Here is a 6,954-nt window from a genome sequence, read left to right as displayed (position 1 = left end):
GAGAGTAGAGAACATAATTTTACACACTTTGTACATGAATTTTGATAGCATTATTTTCAAAAATCACTAAAAGTGCAAACAATTCAAATGCATACAAAAGGATAAATAGTTGAAAACATGTGATAAAATCATGACTGCATTACTGAACTGATGGTCTGTGACTTGAAAGAACCTTGTGAAAATATTATGCTCAGCGAAATAGTCAAAAACAAAGAGCTCATATTACATGATTCCATTTATATAATATGTCAAGAATAGAGAAATCCATAGAGACAGAAAGGATATTAGTGGTTTCTTGAAATGGAGTGTTAGTGGAAATGTTAGTGTTTGCTAAAGATACTTCTGACATAATAAAAATGTTCTGGAATTAATATTCATAATTGCATAACTTAGTATCTCAAGAGTCTCAGCATTAAAAACAAATTTCATAGTACATGTAATGTATATCAATAAAACATTGGATGAAATACATGCTAGTTCATAGGTGGTCTGATTGTGATGAATGTGTTGTTAAGAATACATTGAAAGGTGAGGCTAGAAATTTTTTTTGCAATTATTATTAAGGTAAAATACTAATTATTAATGTCAGAGATAATATGAAAGAGTGCTCCTTTTCCCTGTTGCTATTATTATTATCATTATCATAATTCTATTATTATCATTATTATAATATTCTGGAAAGTCTAACAAGAAGAGTACACCATGAACCAGAAATAACAACTGTAGTTTAAGAAAATAGTCAATATTTTAAATATTTGAAGGTTATATAATTGTTCCTTGAAAAATACCATGAATTTCAGTTTAAAAATTGTTACAATGAGATGGATAGATATGTATACAAAATCAAGTTTGATTAATTTACAACATCTCCCTGGAAAATCTTACCAAATTTTTGTTTCCCAAAGTTATAAAGAAAAATATAAAAAACAAAAAACTAGGTAAGTTTATCCCATAAGACTTGGGATTTATAAGAAGAAAAGAAAAAACTGAGAACTATAAAAGAAGGCAAACAAACATAGAAACAATTCATAATTCTGGACAGCAATGCTGAATAGTTTTAAATTATTAAATTATTTTCAGAATAATTTATAAGTCAAATGTAATTTTTACTCCAACTTCTTGAAGAATTTATATTGGAATATTATGAGAAGAGTAAAGTTCCTGTGGAGGAATAAACAGTGAGACAAGCCAAGGAAATTCTGAAAAGGCCAGAGGCCTAGTCACATCACATATTCCAACTTTATTCCCCTCTCATTTCTGCCTCATTCCAAACTACAGTAGCCAAAAGATGTGGAACTAGTAGAAGAGTAAACAGGTGGATAAATGGAAGGAAATACTCCAGCTCAAAAGCCACAACTACAATTACCTCCATAGGTCACAAACAAAATAAGCACTTAACTTTTAAGTAATTTAGAATATGAACAATAGGACGTGACAGGATGATTATTGAGTAAATTAGTGCTGATATATTTGGTTAGATATTTGTAAGATAAAATTTTATCCTAACTATATTCCTTATGTCAGATTCACTAAATAATTGAATGTGTGGGGAAAAGAGGTGAAAGCTTACAAGAAAATAAAGGTGAATATTATTTATTTTAGCTTTAGCTGAAAAGGAACTTCCATACTTCATGAAGAAGAAAGCCCCTGCATTTGAGGTTTAATGCCATCTGGTTGCTGCCTTGAAACTGATTATAATTCTACCTTTGAATTTGTGAAATTCAGTGAGATAATGGAGCACGTGCTGAGGTCTTGTACTACTGGCCGAGGTGTGCCTCGGCTCACATAAGTTCTACTGTTGTCTCTTCCTCTCTTGCTGACATCCTGATACTATGGTGGGTGCCTGGGCACAGCCATGTAAGGGTTGGATTCAGGTGTGTGCATCCCCTCATCTAAAGCCATAAGACATGGTCTTGAGTATTTGTGAGCATTTATGAGTGTCTGTATTTTTTTTTTCACAAGAATCATTGCGCTTGAGGAAGTATTACTTTACATGGAAGGTTAAAGGACATCATAATAAAAAAAAAATCAACCCAGAACAGTGTCATGAAATTATTCATCTATGTTTTCATCTAGTTTTATGGTTTCAGCTCTTAAATTTATCTTTAATCCATTTTGAGTTCATCTTTTTTTTTGTATGGGGTGAGATAAAGGTTCAGTTTCATTCCTCTGCTTGTAGATATCCAGTTGTCCCAACATTATTTATTGAAGAGAGTGCTTTTTCATATTACATTTTCTTTGTACTTTTGTCAAATATTACTTGACTGCAAACATATGTATTTACTTATGGGTTCTCTGTTTTGTTAGTCTTGCAGGCTTATATGTCTGTTTTTGTGCCTTTGACATGCTGATGTGATTATAGTGTAGTTTTAGAATCTAGTTTGAAATTGAAAGTATAGGATACAAACTTTAAAATAGAAAATCGAGAGTGTGTCAAAATAAAAAGCTTCCTATATAGTATGAAACACAATGAAGTGAAGACGCATCAAATATTTGCAAACTATACATACATCTGATATGGAACTAATATTTAAAATACATAAGGGATTTAACTAAATAGCAATAAAATAAGCAACTCAAATAAAACTATACAAAGGATTCAAAAATACGTTTCTCAAAACTAAGCATACAAATCACCACCAGGTAAATGAAAAGACGGCCGATGTTACTAATCAGGGAAATGCAAATCACAACCACAATCAGGTATTACTGCACACTTGGTAGAATAGTTGTTATTTAACAGGATAACATACAAGAAATAATTGCAAGGATGTACTGAAAAAACTTTTGTACACCATTGTTGGTGATGGAAATTTGCACACAGCATTTGTGTTTGACCTAGTGGTTAGGGTGCTGTTGGGGACACCTGCATCCTATCTCAGTGTCTGGGTTTGAATCTCAGTTCCACTTTCAATTCCACCTTCTTTCTAATGCACACTCTGGGAGCCAGCAGGGGATGGTTCAAGCCTTTGAGTTCCTGTTATCCGCATGGGAAAATGGTATTGAGTAATCAGCTCCTGATTTCAGGCTGGCCCAGCTGTGGATGTTGTGAGCATCTGGGAAGGGAACTAGTGAATGGGAGCTCTCCCTTTCTCTCTCTCTCGTTCACTCTCTCTCTTTCCCTGCCCTCTTTCATAAAGTGATTAATTTGTATAACCACCATATAATTATACAGAATAATATAGAGGGTCCTCAAGTAATTAATAGAATTACCATATGATCTAGTAATCTACTATTGGGTATATATCCAAGGGGGAAAGGAATCTGTTGACATTGCTACACTCCCATGCTCCTTAAAGCATTATTCACACAATAGGCAAGAAATGCAATCAGTCTAAGTGTCTCTGAAGGCATAAATGTATAACGGTGGGGTATTATTCAGCCAGAATAGGGTATGAAATCTTGACATTTGCAGCAAAATTTGATACAGCTAGAAGACAGTGTCCTGAATAAAATAAGCTAGGCACAGAAATTCATATATTGCATGATTCCACTTACATGTGAGATCCAAAATGCTCAAACTCATAGGACTAGAAAATAAAATGGTGGTTTCCAGGAGTTAACTGGATGAAGACTGCTGAGATGTTGGTCAAAACATGTAAAGTTTCACTTAGATATGAGGAGTACGTTTATGAAATCTATTATTCAACATGGTGACATAGTTAATAACAATGTACTATATGCTTGATAATGATTTAGCTAATAGATTTTATGTGTTCTTCTCATCAGAAAATAAGTACATGATGTAGCACATGTCAATTATTTTGATTTAGTCAACTCTAAAATGTATACACATATAAAATCATCACACTGTACACCATAAGTACATGTACCCGTTGTTAATTAAAATACAAAATAACACTATGACAAGTTGCAACAGAGAGTTTGAAAAGGTAACAGCATATTTTTTCTTTATTCTTAATGAAGTTGTTCTGTTTTCATCTTGTTAGCTGATCCCGACTAGGGGCTCTGAAGAGGGAAGTTAAGAATTGGTTAAATACCTTAGGATAATGGAGATGGAGTATGTAATAGGATCGCCTAATAATATGCAGCAACTTGGGTCAGCACTAATTTGCATTCGTATGTGTCATCTCTCCAGAAGCATTCAACATCGGTTTATCTGTTTCTTGTGATTTCCGAACAAGTGTGATAGAATATACAACAAAACAGCCTTCATGTGATTATTAAAGCTATTTTAATTGGAAGAGCTTCAGAGCAATGACTCTGAAGACATTGACCCCAGAGCGAAGAAAAAGTTCTCAAATTTCTGCAGTAAATCCATAACATTTAGCTTTTCAAGGCGATTTACTTTAGAGATTTCATCTCTGTCCTGACTGACTGAAATTAAAGGACATTGGGGGAGGGAGAGAAATCCCAGTGCCTAAAAAACTGTCACATAATGCAATGTAATAAAAAAGTAAATAAATAAAATGAAATTTTAAAAAAAGAAATTAAAGGACACTGGAGAATGTATGTTCTGTTCCCTTTTGTGATTATCTGAGCATGGTCAGTGAGTTTGTATTTATGCACAGCTGAAAAAAATACCACCATTAAATAACGAATTTCAGTTCCTTTCCCAAAGATCAAGGGAAGATACTATTCCTTCTTTCAGAAACATTTTTTCAGGCCCACAAACTCAATGACTCAAACATTTGAAACAGAAATTTGTCTTTTAATTCTAAAGTAGAAAGCTCCACTAAGATAAAAAAAAAATCCTTCTTAAATGAAGCAGCACTATTTTTGAGAGGAGAAGAATATAAACATTAATTTTAGTCTTGTAAGCAGCATCAGCTTTTGCTTTTTGTTTGAGGTCATGTGCTGGCTTCATCTCTGCTAGAATCCCCTCAGATTTGGGAAGATAAGGATATAAAAATGCAGTTTCTCAGTATGTTATTCTGAACTAGTTTAATATGCAGTTTGCTCTCTGGCCAGCAATATGTTCAGTGACCTGCCGGATTTCTTGTGTACACATGCCTTCTTTTTTTTGCTTTTCTATAAATGCCTTAGTTTCCATGACTCAAGAACAAATACATTATGAAATGCGAAGTGGCTAGTGCCTCTGAGAAGTGATTTTTGGTCTTCCTTGAGTTGTTACAGAATAGACTTGCATCTCAAAACTCCGACCTTTTTCAAGGAGAACGGTAGTTGAGACAAATAAGCACCCACTGCTTTGTGCTTCTCTATGCAGTTCATGAATAAAGACAGTGTGCTGAACTTGTCCTAAATGTGACATTCTTGGCCTCAGCCTCCCTACCAACTGTAGTTTTATCCATTTCTCCTGCTTTAAGACAATTTTGCAGAACTGCAACAAAAGGCAGTAGGAATTCAGTATCAAGGACAGCTTGATTCTAATTTTTCTCCAGCTTTTAAATTCTAGTTTGTGTAACTGGATTGTTACCTTATCTGAATTTTCTGTACTGATGAGCTACCAAGTTTGGTGGGATGATGACCTTGTCTTCTTCTTGTCAGTTCTGAACCCATATTACATTCCTGTGATCAAAGCCTTATCACTAGCTACCTGATTTTCCTTGGTGCTGCTTGTCAGCTTAGATCCTCTAGTGTTCCCAAAGTCTCAGAGTTGTGTCCTGTACAGTTGTTGGGAAACTCCACACCCATCACCATCATTATTTCAACAGCTTTTCTGGCTCATATAGCTGTCATCGTATTTTTTTTTTCAAGTTTTTTTCTGCCTGGCTTATTTCATTCCCAGTAGTTGACAATCACTTCCCCAACATCTGCAGCACCCTGATACATCTTACTTTTATTAATCATTTTACACCTAGTACTATCACAGAAAGCAAATACCTCATAGGAATATCTCAAAAAATCTTGTACATCCAGACCCTTTGAACTTGTAGAATAAGAGCAGAGTAAAGATGTTTTCAAGGGAAACAAAGATAAGTATTAAAGAGAGAGAGAGAGTGGGGCTGGCATTGTGGTACGATGCGTTAAGCTTGCCCACCCCCCGCCAATGGCAGCATCCCATATGAGCACAGGTTTAAGTCTTGGTTGCTCTATTTTCTATTCAGCTCTCTGTTGATGTGCCTGAGAAGGCAGGGGAATGTCGCCCCTGCCATCCATGTGGGGCAGTAGATGGATTTCTGAGTTCCTGGCTTTGGACTGACCTAGTCCCTGGTCATTTTGGCATTTGGAGAAGGAGTGAAATAGTGGATAGAACTGTACTGTTGTGTACATTCTCTCTTTCTCTCCCTCCCCTCAACAACCTTTCAAATAAAATAAATCTTTTTCATAATAAAAAAGAGCAAAGTAATTTCATAACCTTGAAGGTGGAATTAAGTGGTTAGAAATGTTTTTACTGGTTAGAAATCAGAAGAAAATCAGAAGAAATATTTAAAGCCAAGAAAGAGATTTTTTTTTAAAAGAAATAGATATCACATGGAATTTAGGGTTGCAAGTGCAGCCCATCCAGAGAAAGGAACTCTTGTCAATGCTCAGATTTATTTCTACTTACATATCTACTTCATTCTCTGAAGGTAAGCTGTCTCAGCTTTTTAGATGATAGAACAGAAAATATGATCTTTTATGAGGCAAACCTACACTTTGTCATGTAACATGTAACTACCTGCTTTAAAACCCTCCAGTGGATTCCCGTTGCAGTAGAATAAGATCTGAAGTCTGTAATGTGCCCTGTGAGGTTCTATATTAACTGATGCCAACCCCCTCTCCAATCTAATTTCCTCCCACCTCTTTTTTATTCTAACTTTGCAAGTCACATTACTGCCTGTTGGGGTCTTTAAATTTTCTGTTTTGCTTATTCTTTCTGAAATTATGCTCTTCATGATTTATCCATTTATTGTCTAATACTTTCTCAGTTGTGAAATGCATGAGATCTACAACATTGCTTGCCCTTTTCACTCTTGTGGCTGCAATGCTAAGATGTGTGGGACATACTAAGGACTCAGTACATATTTGCTAAATCAATTTTAAAAGGTC

This window comes from Ochotona curzoniae, unplaced genomic scaffold (genome assembly GCF_017591425.1).
Source record: "Ochotona curzoniae isolate NIBS_2020 unplaced genomic scaffold, NIBS_Ocur_1.0 scaffold_1852, whole genome shotgun sequence".
In the NCBI taxonomy this organism is placed as follows: Eukaryota; Metazoa; Chordata; class Mammalia; order Lagomorpha; family Ochotonidae; genus Ochotona; species Ochotona curzoniae.
The sequence above is the reverse complement of the archived record's forward strand: the minus strand, read 5'-3'. Positions refer to the sequence as shown.